Here is a 13961-nt window from a genome sequence, read left to right as displayed (position 1 = left end):
TTGTGTGATGCGAAAACAATGTTTCCATTGCAGTTGCGAGACAGCCTGAAGATCACCTCATTCTAGCACAAAAATGGATCAAAAATTTGTTTTTTTTTCTAAATTGGCGCGTTTCCATTAAGCAAATTTGTTTTTGTCCGATTTGTGTGATTGCGTGGTCGATGGAAACAGCTACTGCTGCTCATCTCTCTCTGTCTCACTACAGCACACAATGTAGACATGCACATTGACAACTGGACCACGGCCAGTCACTATTTCTGATTGGTTTAGACCACAATACGGGCCTGATGTGTGTCCGTCGATGAACCACAGGGAGATGTTCAGTGTTTAGATGCACTACTGAGAAATCAAGTAGCTTTTCCAACCAGACTCGTTGCTGTCTATAGCCCTGGTGTGTGTGTGTGTATAAAACAGAAACAGAGTTTAATTAAGTATTTTTTTCTGATTCTTCTCACAGCTTTATATTTTGGTTCCCCTCTCTTCTCACAAGATTCCTGACATCTCTCTTTTCCTCAAAGGAACCTGATTCGATGTCTTTTCACCTCTAACTGTTTTCAAATCTTTCTTGGCAAGCCACTTTCAACGAGATGTTTGGCATTTTACCGTTTTTCTTTACAAGGACAGCTTGGTTCAGTCCTCTGCCTCCTGAACAGCAGATTTTGTCCACTTGAGGATTATTTGCCCAGAAATACCGTCTCTCTCCAATTAAAGTTATCATAAAATCCTGTAAAAGGAGATAATTGTCACTTTTAAAAGGGACACAGAAAATTCAGAAAAGGCAAAAGCTCGGCTGAGTCCAAAGTATTCGTCTCTTATTACCGAGATGTTTTGATTTCATTTTGATAACGTAATATTAAACAGGATCACAATAAAAAAAAGTTAATTTTACTCAATACCAGACTTGGGTGCACTCATTTATTAAACATGGCTGAATACAGAAAGTATCTTTAAAGACTCACCCATAATCCAAAAATATATATATTTTAAAATTTTTAGAAAATAAAGTACAGTTGATCAAAAAAGTGTAGAACGTGTACATTTTGTAACATAAAAATATATTTAATTAAAATACCGGTTTTAGTTTTAACAGATTAATAAATATACATTCAATAAATACAGAAAATATAAAATACCCCTGGTTTTAAATTTCTAATTTAAAAAAATGCCATTTGTGGTCCACAGGTATTTTCAAATTGACAATCACTGTCCACATGGTACAGAAAATGACGCAGCAACGTCTTCACATGTACTTAACTAATATTTATTTCATTCAGTAGATTATGGACTCACAATTTTAAAATATTATGCTTCATTTTATTTAATTATACATTATTGTCTGAAGACTTCATTTAAAAATCCTGTTACCACTCTTGGAAGCTCTGATCCCTGTTTGAGTCGGTTGACTTTAACAAAACACGGCGCTTTATGGCTCCGAATCAAATCATAGCAACTCAGCCACTTCCTGCTGGTGGTTATTATTGCATTATTTATCCAATTAAAACATGGCTGCTACCAGTGTTGTATAAAGTACTGAAATCTCAGAGTCAAGTAAAAGTACAAGTACCTCTCCAAAATACGACTTTGGTAAAAGTCGAAGTCACTGACTGAAATGTTACTTGAGTAAAAGTCTTAAAGTATCTGAAACTTCTTGTACTTAAGTATGGAAATTACTGTAAAAATGGATGTACTCAAGTAATGTAATGAAAAGTACAAGTAAAAAGTAAAACAAGGCAAGTTTGAATGACATGTCTGATATTTTGGTAAACTTGTCAAATAAACATAAAATAATGTACCCAACCAAGTGCAGGCAAAATGAAACCTGCTAATAAATTGTTCCAGTTTTAAAGAGTAGCACATGTTAATGGTTTGTGGTTTTGAACTTGCATGCCTTTCCTATATTCGTTAAATTTAGTCTAAATTGCTATCGCTATGGCTTCTGTCCCCCATTGAACTAGGGTGACCAGACGTCCTCTTTTTCCCGGACATGTCCTACTTTTCAGACCTAAAAAGATGTCCGGGGGGAATTTAAAAATTGTCCGGGATTTTGGTCAATTGCCTCAAAACACATTACATAGCTTACAGTGCATTATAGGGCACGGCGCTGCGTGTCACGTAATCCCTGAGCCGCGTCAGTGCGGGCAGCACTGTTCTCTGTACGTCCCTCCCACCCAATGTAACGTGTTCGGATTTCTGATTTCCCCAACAATGGGAGAAGCGAAACAGGTGTATCCTATTGGAGGTGATGAACAAGCCCAGGCAAGCAGGCTACGGACTTTGTTCGGTAGCCTGCTTGCTACTTGCTAATCAGTAGGTGGGGTCAAAACACTTTGTTTCTCTCTCTCGCTTTTTTGTAACGAGTAACTAAACCACACATTGAAAATGTATCGGAGTAAAAGTACGCAATTAAGTTCGGAAAAATAGTGAAGTAAAAGTGAAAGTCATCAAACATTTTCATACTCCAGGAAAGTATGAAGTACTCCACAATATACTTAAGTAAAGTAGTGAAGTATTTTTACTTCGTTACTATACAACACTGGCTGCTACAAACGACTTCAAACCGCAAAAAAGCACAAGAGGAGAAATGACCGGCAGCAGAGAAACAGATGTTCCAACACATTCGCTCCTTATTCAGAATGAAAATGGAGAATTTTTGTTATCTGATGTGCAGCAGCTGATGAAAGTTTAACTTTCACAATCGAAAAAGTGATTTAAAAAAAAAGAAAAAAATCCATCAACTTACTTTGCTTCTTGCTTTGTTCCGCTAGAATAATGGTGTTGATGAGGAAGTTGAGTTTACAGCAGGACTGAGGATTGGTCCACTGTGGAAGGTGTCTGGAAAAAAATAACACAAATTATTCACTTAATTTAAACTGGATTATGATTAACTATAAAAATAACGAGCGAATCCCTGTTATCAGGACTAAATCTTGTATCAAACACTGGCCTGTGTGTTGGCATTTCACATTCATGTAAAATAAAAAAAAAAATTAATAAAATTCATCATTTGAAGACAAATCTTTTGGTTTTACATATGTTGGGGGGGGGGAAGAAGAATTGAGCTTTTAACTTAAAAAAGAGAATTAATTTGTTACGTGTAATCAAATTCAGTTTGTCAGACTTCCTTCATTTACGTTTGTTAAACATATCTGAATAAATTTACTTGGACAAGTTTAATTGATTACTTGTGATCAGTTAACGCAATATATCTACGTTCTTTTCTGAGTGTAGGTTTAAGAAAAAAACAAAAAACATTATTAAAAACCAAAGCAAAACACGATAGTTGTTAGAGGTGTCAAATATTCTCTTATCTATAAAAGTAAGACGAAAATATTGTCGCGTTTTATTTTTCTTTTAACTAGAAGGACGTTCCTGTTCTACAAGAACTTATTTACCTCTGCTGAGCTGAGAAAGACCAACACGCTTCGACTTCGGGTCACAATTATTGCTCCTTTTGTCATCTGGACAGTCGGTTCACCTTCTCCTATTCATACCCAGCTGCCTCCTCATCACTATAGAGACCATAAGCTCAAAAGAATGAGGGCTCACTTCAATCAAACCATGAGGATTCGCACAGAACCGTCCTTTCACCAGAAACCATTCTGTTCTTTCTCTTTCTTTTAGCCACAGAAATAAACCGTAAGGGCTTTTGGTCGGCCTTTTGCTCAAAATGGATGAGTTGTGTTGGCAAAGAAGGCGAAAAAAAGGAGCCTGAGGTGGAGCAGGGAGAAAGGAGAGGTGAGAGGAGAAGGAAGAAGCGAGATCTGTTTCATCCTAAAATAAGGATTTGATTGTAGTTTTGTTGCTCCTTGTCACGCTGCGGTGTGTGTAGGCGTGTGGGGGTGTATGTGTGTGTGTGTGGTAACACACTCAAATCAGGAGCTGGAGATCAGAGATGATCGGCATCACATAAGAGGTGAAACTGGGGCAACAAATTGTCTTGAGTGTGAAAGTCAGAATATATAGCGCCGTACAAAAGCGTTCACACTGTTTAAAGCTGCAGTATGTAACTTTTCTTTTAAAAAATGCTCTTTTTAGGGGCGTGCCGTGGTGGCGTAGGGGACAGCGCGACCCATATTTGGAGGCCCTGAGTCCTCGACGCGGCCGGCGCGGGTTCGACTTCCGGATTCGGCGACATTTGCTGCATGTCTTCCCTCCTCTCTTTCATCTTTCCTGTCAGCCTACTTTCGTATAAGAGACACTAGAGCCCACAAAAAGACCCCCTGGAGGGGTAAAAAAAAAAAAAAGCTTTTTTATATATATGTACTTGTTAAAACTGTCATCATGTCGTGACAGTATAACATGATAGAGTTTCTCCACCTCCTCAGCGTGCTTCTATAGCCGTCTGAAGAAATGCACCGCCAAACCAATCACAGCCAGGAGGAGGCGCTAAGACTCTCCTCCTGGCTGTGATTGGTTGTTTGTAGTCAGCAATAGGAGAAGGCAGAAGAATTTGATTTATTTTTCACAGATTATCTGTCTAATACCACACTGTCATTACTTGATGACTGTTTCAAAAATTATTAAAAAATTTTTTTTTAATTTTTTTAAAATAAAAGTTTATTACTGCAGCTTTAACCACATTCAGCGGTTCAAACTTCTCTATCTGACTCCACTGTAGTAGCACATGGTTGTGAAGTGGAAGGGAAATGAGACATGATTAAAAATGTTCTATTCATGAATATAAATTTGAAGTTTCTCGTGAGTGTGTATATGAATTTTTCTCATGGTGACCGACTACAATGAGAAAAACTTGGAGGGAATTAAAACTTTTGCATTTTGAATGAGCAGGTGAAACTACTTTTCATAAGATAATCTCATTTTCTTACATAAAGTCTTTCTAAAATGCTACACATGACAATGGAAACCCTGCAAAATATCCAAATGCTAAAATAGAAGCACACTCATGGGCACGCTTGATGAGCATGGTGAATCTGCAGCATGCCTCGTTTCCATGGGACCTGAATATTTTGGGATGTAGATGAGCACAGGCAGGACTCTGGACAGATGTAGTGCAGTTGTGTTCCAAGGTTCCTACTATTCAGATTAAAAATGTGCATAATGTGTTCCCTCAAGCCAAATAAAGCACCCGACAAAATTAAAAGATAAGTTAGATGGTTCACCTTTTTTTATATATTGTTTCAAGATCAATTAGGTAAGGAATAAGAGAGCTAGTTGGGTTTTATCTTGTTTCTTGGAGCAGATTTTTTTCTCCAAATGTTGCATTTATATGTATACTTTTCTTAAGAGTTCTTAAAAAAAATGTTCAAGCAAAACACGTTGGACGTAAAAAAAGAAAGAAACCCGAGAAAATAGTAACACGATAACAGACATTCTGGACTTTTATGTGGTTTGTTTTTGGTGACAGATGGGTGAGTGTTATTCAGTCTTATCTGCACTTGTGCTCCAGTCCAACGAACAGAAACAAAACTGAAATTATCTTTGGATCTAAAGAGGAACGATCTAGAATCAACACAGATTCAGTTATTGCAGAGATCAGGCCTTAAATCTGGGTGTAGTGATCTGAACCTTTAGAGCCACATAAAGACTGTTACAAAGTCGGCCTTCTGTCACCTGACTAATGTTCCAGCAAGATCTATTAAATTTTTACGCCTTTAGTGAACCTTTTTTTTTTTTATTGTAGAATAAAGTATACAGCCACAATCTTCACTTATGGTTTATGACAAATAGCTGAAAGTATTCGAAAACTGGTGGGACAAACAAGAGCCACGGAGATATAGAAAGAACCTGAAGACACTGAACCGTACATTTCCAAATACAGTCTGAACTCGAACGGCAAAAGGTGAGCTGTATATTTTTAGGGGTGGCTGATCATATTTAGGTATGACAGCTCTGTGCTACGAGCCAAACTCCGAGATCACAGTTGTTCACAACAGATGCTGCCCAAGAAAGAATAAAAATATAAGACAAGAGTTTAAAACTGTCTTATTTTCCGTAGTTTCTGGACATTCTTCCAGAATATTTAGAGAGAAGAAAATGCTTTTTTGTGCTCTTGACTCCTGTATGTATAGCTAAATAATTGAGAACTGTAAAATGGCTGATGCTGCACAAAGGATCACAACCCCAACCCCGTCACTCCCTCACACTCAGCTCCTTCAGACTAGCCAGCTGCAATTAGCAAACACCTGGTGGACCTGTGTGTATGCTGAGCTCATTATAGGAGCTGCTTCTCAGTGGAACGCTGGTAGAAACTTTGCTAAAGGGTTAATTGAGGAGCCATGTTGTGATGAATTCCTGAAGGCCGAGTTTCATAAAGAGCAGGACTTTCTTAAAGAGACAGAGGCCCAATTTCACGGCATTAAATTACAAAGAAAAATTTCTTTTAAGTCATATTTGGTACATGGCAATTATTATAACAATTGACTGTTACAAAGTTACTTGATCGTGTTGCAAAACAGCACTATGTGCCTGCAAAACACATAATACTGCCCCTTTAAAGTCTGACTCTACTGTTAAATGTTGTTACTCAAATCAATAATTATCAGACAAACCTATATTTTTCCTTTCTGTTTTTCAATCCTCTGAAAAGCGGATCCTCAGTTTTCTGCTGCTAGGTGTCACGAGTTGCACCCAGTGTGATCTTCTTCCGCCGCTGTAGTCCATCTTGGTTTGCTCTTCAGAGATCATACTAAGCATACACCGTGGATGTAGAGAGCGGCTTAGTGACTTATTCTATTTCTCTCGTTGCCATCAGGAAAATAATTTACATACCAAGGCCAACGTACTAAATCTTAAAAGGATTTTTTCAAGTAAAATGGCATGTTTTGTTTTATACAGAAGTAAAGAGGTCGCCTCAGGGTTGGACTCATTTGATAACGAGCTTTTAACAGCATGTTATTTTAAAGTCAAAATGCAGTGCTATTATGCAAATTTAAACTTTCTGATGTGTTCTTTTTTTTTTTAACAAAATGGCTCATTTGTGGGTAATACAACAATTTACTGCTCCCGTTAGGTTGAACATTACTGTTAAATCATAACGGCAAACCAAACAAAAACACCTCTACCGGGGCTTTATTTCCGTGTTTGCTGTCGGTTCCCATGTGCGTGTGGCTGTGGGTGAGTTTTGTTTTTATTCTTGCTGAACTGCAGCGATAATGGTTTGCTCTAGGCTGTTAGTGATGCTCAGCTGCTCCTCAAATTCCAGACAAAGGCTGGAAATTCAATCAGACTCTAGGCAAAACAATAAAGTCAGGGAGGATAGTACATTAGTGAAGAGGTGATATACTTGGAAGGTTTTAACGCAAAATGTGTTTCAAAGGAGTTTTGTCCCATGGAAAATTGCTTTCCGAGTTGTATTGCAGAGGAAATGTCATTGCTGGTTGGTTTGTGTTCAGCCTGTTTTTTTGTGTGTTTTTTTCAGCTCCAACACAACAGATGACGGCTGGTTAATGTCTGAATGTGTCCAAAAACATGTCCTCTTAAAGCCAGATGACTTTTTGGATAGATTTTCTTCACAAAAAATCTGACCCGGCGGGTAATTCGTTTATTTTTAGGGAAGTATATTGTGGTGACTTTTAACATTTGCCTATTTTACACTGAACTTTCAACATGGTAGGTAATAATTTTAGACATCTCTGTTTCAGACTGCGAAAACAAAAATAGAACGATCAAATGCAAAATGGATTGTTCTGTACTCAAATTAATTACACTTTAAAGCACAATGTCAGATTCAGGAAACCTTTTATTCCTTTTTTGGAGAAGCAATATTGACTATTTTTAATGCATATTAGCATTTGGATCAACCACAAATTCAACAGCATGAAAACAAATTAATATCCAGACACACTTGGAGTGGAATATTCTAGACCTGATTACAGATAGTTTTAAAACTGTTGTTGAAGTAAATAATCCCATTTTTTATAATTTTTTTATAATTTGATATTGTGTATCCAGTGATGGCATAGTTACTTTGAAAAAGTAACTTTAATCGGACTATTGATTACTCCTTGAAAAAGTAACTTAGTTAGGTTACTGGTTACTTGATTTGGAAAGTAACTAAGTTACATTAAAAGTAACTTTTTTAGTTACTTTCAGCACTTGCTAACAACAACGCTGTGCCACCTGTGAAAATTACATTAATCTTTGCCAATACTTAATTGCAAGTTATCTTATAATGGTAACATCAACAATGTGGCTCCACTTATAAGAAGGGGAGATTGTTTAATGGTTACAACAACACAAAAATAACTTTAGTAATCTGTGTTTGTTTTTGTGTGGCCCACTATTGTCTGGAAAACTTTAAACAGGATTTTAGATCCCCCACCTCTCCCTGCCCCAGCCTCCAGGTTCTGCGTTACGGCCCTGCGTTTGGGGTCAGAGTTCAGCGCTCCTCCTGCAGCTCCACAACTCAAGACGTCCCGCTGTACAGATTTGTGACACTTATCTTAATATTAATAATTATAATGGGGTTGATTTGCACAACTTTACAGACTCCTTCATTTGTGACTTTTTTTTTTTTCAAATGGAGGGAAAAAAGCAATAATGAACAGCCCCGGCAGACCCTTGCTATGATGCTCTTCATAATGCATTTCATATTTAGGTTGGGTGTTGCACTCCCAAATCTGACATGTGCTTAGAAACAAAAGGAACCAAAGCACCATCTGATTGGATCGAGTCGTGGAGACAAATTCTCATGGGCATATTTTATTTCTGTGGATGCTCACAAAGCAGTATGAGCGGCGCATGCCTTACAGCTCAGTTATGACACATGAGAAGAAAAACACTTTGCTTTCACTCAGTCAGACAACATGCACATCTGCTGCTCAAACCTTCAGCCACATAGTACTTTTAAGAACGGCATATGGACAAGCTCGCAGCCTCGCTGAGAACTCCCCCAGCAGCATCATTTAGGTACGCTGATGCAAGGCATAAGGGACAAGTGGTGCACAACATGAGGAGTGGATGCCTGTTGCCTTTCAGCCTGCGGCAATACATTAAATATGTAAAGTCATTTGGCCCAACATCACTCTAGGGTGCCAATACTGGAACAAGCAGAGAGACGGCTGTAATAATTCTTCTCTTCCACAGTAGTAAAGCTGACTGCAAGATGATTTAGACCTTACTGTGGCTGCCCACACTACACTGAAGTGAGTTAGAAATAAGGATACTATTAAAGCTGCAAGCAGCATCCACTGGCCTGCACAGCACACCAGCAGTTAACCACCAGGTGGCGCATTTGGCGAACGAACCAAATCGTATCGTATAAGTCCAGCGGCAGGTTTTAAATGGCAGTATTATGTAAATTCAACTTTTTGAGCTTTGCATCCATGTTATAATGTTTTCCCCTCATCAAAATCATACCTGGAGTGTTGCCTTCATTCCATCATGCATGATTTGAGAAGTCCTTTAATCTCCCGTGGCAACCATCAAAATCAAAAGCAACGTTCTAAAAAGCAAAATGCGTTTGATAACTTTTGATCTCCAGTGCCTTGAGACCATACTGAGTGATTTTTGAAGTCCGTAGGTCAAAAACTGTAGGAGGACTTTGTACACGTATGTGTTTAACGGAGACAAAACGGCGGCTTTGATCCAACATGGTGGACTTCCTGTGAGGTATGGACCGTGGTTTCAAGAGACATCTTTGTAGATCCTGGGAAATTACATATGTGTTCTAAATGTAGGTCAAGGCATGTCTTGGGATTGATTTTTTTTAAAACCGTTTTTAGGAGACACTGTGGAGAAATTAGGCTACACCCACCACAAAATCATTTGATTGGATTCCTTTCTGGCAGTGGTTTGAGATCAATCCTTTTAAAATTTGGTGCAGATCATATAATATACAAAGAATTGAGAGCCAAGCATATGGAAACAACATGATGATGAACTTTGCAGCACTGTCAGGATAAATAACTCTGGGCCTGATCTTCTAAAGGTCTAAGCTACTTTCATAAATATGATGCTCAGTCCACAGTGTTTAGTCTCAAGTAATTTGTCAAAAACAAACATGAATATGCATAATGTTAATACACACAGGGGTGAATCTCTTGTTATCATCCTAAAAGAAAATTTCTACCAACGGCATGTGAGGAAATGAGTTGGGTCACCTGGGCACAACACGAGGGATTTTTTTATTAAACAAACATAATATGAAAATCTTCAGTAGCAGCTGAGTGACCTAAATCTTTTCCCTACTATTTTTTTTCCTCTGAGCCTTAAAGGAGATTTCAAAAAGCCACTGTCAGACTCAGCTGTAGCTGAGAGGTTTGTGGGAAAAGTGTGACATCCATTTTTGATTCAGTTCAAGCAGGTTGGAAATGAAAAAGAGGAAAAATGATCAAATCAGGGGAAGAAAAAGATCAGATTTAAAGCTACAGTAGGTAACTCTTACAAAAATATTATTTTTCCATATTTATTAAAACTGTCACGATTTCGTGACAGTATATTATATATACTGAGAAAATTGTGAAAGAGAAACAAAAACAATCCAACTCTACTAAACCGATGAAACCGATGAAATGTGGGAAAAAAATCGAGCTCCTGCACCTCCTTCCAGTGTTAAAGTGCACCGCTCCCTGTCAAAAACGACCAATCAGAGCCAGGAGGACTGTCTTAGCACTGTCAATCAATTTAAAGGAAAATAATTTATGCGCCGTCATCGGTGGCCATGCTAACCAGCCTTAGCATTCATGGCAAACTGCGTTGTAGTGAACCAGCTGTAGCTTAACAATAAGCAAGCGGAGGTGAGGACGAGAGTGATTAACAGCGCTAAACCCCTCCTCCTGGCTCTGATTGGTTGTTTCTGACTGAGCAGTGTATTTCTGCAGGTAGTACCAGGAGAAAGCAAAAGATTTTTTTAGTTTTAGTTTTTCACCAATCTGTCTTATACAGTATGATACTCCCACAAAATTATGCTAATTTTAACAAATATGAAAAAAAAAGCCTTACATACTGCAGCTTTGAGGAAAGGGAAAAACGTGAATAAAAGGTACAGAGTAACATCTGAAAACCAGGGGCATTCTGGTCAATGCTGCTGCAAAATATGTATGTACTGTATTTCACCAACAGCAGCTCTCATGACAAACCTTACTGGTAGCACTCTGCCCCCTGTCTCACCCAGCTTATCGCACAGTCACACTGGTGTTGACTCACACTTGACACATATACACAACACAAGGACATCCGTCAGGCTGACAATGAGTGAGGTGGCTGCGAGCCGGCCGGGTGATAGGTGGGGGTGACAGATGCTGCTGTCAGAACGGGCGACAGAATGATATCAAACTTCCTCTTTATCAAATCCACCGACCTCCCATATCCGTTTTATCACACTTCACTTTCTTTCCCACAATGCCGGCGACCGTCACCATGTCACATGAAGAAAATTATGTCTCCATCTGAAGTATTTGGTTTCATTTGTGAAAATTTAAATTCCGTAGTGACTTGTATGGAGATTGAGGATCTAAAATAAATCCAAACCATTACACTCAGTCTCTATGTAAATAAAAAAACAGAGATTTGCTGAATGTGTTAGCACTTATTATTACCATCTTATTACTGAAACTTCTCATCCCTAATTGGCACACAAAGCAGCGGAATAAGAGAATTGGGTGGAGACAGATGGATTCAATTTAAATAGTGACACAAAATAAAAAATATAAAAAGGAGCGAAAGTGGAACATGAAAGATGACATATTCATCAGCTGCACTAATTTAATATAATAGAGCAAAGAAATATAATTATTCAGACGAAAGACCATCAGATAATCGATGTCTTTTCCTGAACTTTTTGTTAAATGGAGTTGTATCTCTAGGCTGCATGCTTCATTTCTGACTCCTAAACCTAAAAGGCCACATTTCAGCTTCAGAAACACTTTACACTCTACATAACTGTTCTGTTTGGCATACATTTCTGTTTTCTAATGTGTTTTCTGTGTCTGGGGTATATAAAGCACTGAAAGGTCTGGACATTAGGAAAACGACTGCTGCAGATGAGCATGACTCCCTGGCTTTGTAACGCTAACTGCAGACAAAATTACTAAGACATTATCTTAGATTTCTAAGTTTGAGTACAAATAAAAATTCTCAATGTCAAATGAAGTAAAGAACTATAAGCCAATTTATAAATTATGTATTTTGACAAAAAAAAACATTTAAAAATTGGTTTGTAATCAATTGAAGGTGTTTTTTTCATCACATTATATATTGACTGATTTGTAGACTGATTTTAGAAAAAGGTCTCGCACTGTCTCTGCCACTTTGAAAGTTAATGGTTTTATTCATGCTCTTGACTGCAAACAATGTTGTGTTGCTCTATTTACTGAACCTTCTAAGCCTTTTGACACAGTCGCTCACCCTGATTGTTTCATATAGGAATATGGTTTGCTGATTAATTTTCAAATAAATCTCAGTGTGAGGAGCTTTCTGGTGCGGTCCCACCGCCGACTCAGCTATCGTTCCCTGCTCTCCTTCTCTTGCGCAGGTCTTTTTAATTTTCACAGCTAGCTCTTAGCTAGTTCCCACATGCCGTCTCAGCTCTTACGTTCGGGTGTTTGTCACCATCTTGACAGAACAGACGCAGCTTCCCACTTCACTGATCTCGCGTAAGAGAACCGACATATCCACATACTGATGAATTCAAGGGTGTAAAAACGAAGCCCAAGTTTTTGTTACATCCCGTGAAGACTAGCAAACTTTGCTACGAAGCATTGAGCATGGAGTGCTGCTAGCTAGCGTCGAGAGGAAGCACGAGTCGTCTAATACGGCTCTGATCGCTCCATTAGCGGCAACTTGAGCAACTTTTACTTGTAGTTGAGTAAGATTTGACCATGAGAATCAGTCCTAGAGTTGAGCACTTTGTCCATCATTTGTTATTACACTTCATATTCTCCTATATGTCAACAATTGTGCTGTTTTTTTAATATTACTGTTTATACCTAATAGCACTTTACGTGTAAAATTACTGTTTTGTTTGAAGCGATTTCAGTTTTCAGACCTTTTGGCTGCGTCACCCCTCTAAAAGAGACCTTTCTTTCAACGGATTTTTATCAGGTTAAAAAAAAAAGGTCAGTAAGATAAAATAACATAAAAAAAAATATGCTAATAAGCAACAATATTCACCATATGGTCCTCTTCAGAAAAAAAAAAAAATCATTGCATTTTCAGTCTCATTTGTCCTTCAAACAACTTGAAATGCAGCCTTGGAGCGCGCCGCTGCAGCCACAACGCCACTGTGGTGTCAGCTGCGTGGAAGCAAGCTGATAAAAATCAATTGAAAAAAAAAAAAACAAAACAAAGTTCTGTACTGGTAACTGATTAAAGCTTGAATTTTTGAATTTGATAAAAGGAAATTTTCATGGCCTTGCAGTGAGTGAGGAACGAGAGAGAGAGAGAGTTGGAGGTCAGTGCTGAAGCCTTAGCGAAATGACGCCAGCGTTTTTCGTCGGCATCAGGAAGCAGCCCACAGATCGCTGTCGAGATACTCGGACCGACCCGATAAGATGCGACATGCGGGGCCTCAAAATGTCCAGAAATCCAGCTGTAAATTCCTGCTCTCCTTTAGGAATCTTCTTTTTTTTTTTTTTATAGCTCAAGGCCGCCTGTAGGTATTATTACTTCCTCTTCCGCCAAAGAGGTGGTTTGACTGCCATCAGTTGTTGCTTTAAAGTTTAAACCCTCCCTCTCTGTTCTATATCTCCAGCTAAGCTGCCATTTTCACATTGCCGAAGGACCTGTGTCACAGATGCAAGGAGCATGTAAATTTGGGGAGGTTTTAATAAGAGCCTTAATCTCATTTCATCCTATCACATAGGCAGAAAAATAGTTTGAAGCCAGAGATTAAGAGACCTGCAGGCTGATAGTCACATCAAAGGCTGATCACTCTTACATCTTCTCCCTCTTCTCTTTCTCTTTTCCACTCTCTTGTTCTTCCCGGCTCGCTGCGACTCTCGCTGCCTACCCCTCTATGAACGCGTGGGTGCAGCTGGTTCCTATGGCAATGCCAGTCTGTC

The 13961-nt window shown here is 38.6% G+C and overlaps 1 protein-coding gene across 1 annotated transcript in view; it reads right to left on the bottom strand.

Annotated features, from left to right (window-relative positions):
* Positions 1 to 13961, bottom strand: part of LOC116720071 (protein ELFN1-like) — a 121516-nt gene that overhangs the window by 73895 nt on the left and 33660 nt on the right. Inside the window, exon 2 of the mRNA XM_032563094.1 lies at positions 2741 to 2832. The gene's annotated coding sequence lies outside the window, so the exon portion shown is untranslated. The remainder of the gene's footprint in view (positions 1 to 2740; positions 2833 to 13961) is intronic.

Source organism: Xiphophorus hellerii, chromosome 5 (assembly GCF_003331165.1).
Source record: "Xiphophorus hellerii strain 12219 chromosome 5, Xiphophorus_hellerii-4.1, whole genome shotgun sequence".
Taxonomy (NCBI): domain Eukaryota; kingdom Metazoa; phylum Chordata; class Actinopteri; order Cyprinodontiformes; family Poeciliidae; genus Xiphophorus; species Xiphophorus hellerii.
Note: the sequence above shows the minus strand (reverse complement) of the source record. Positions and strands in the feature narration are given on the sequence as shown.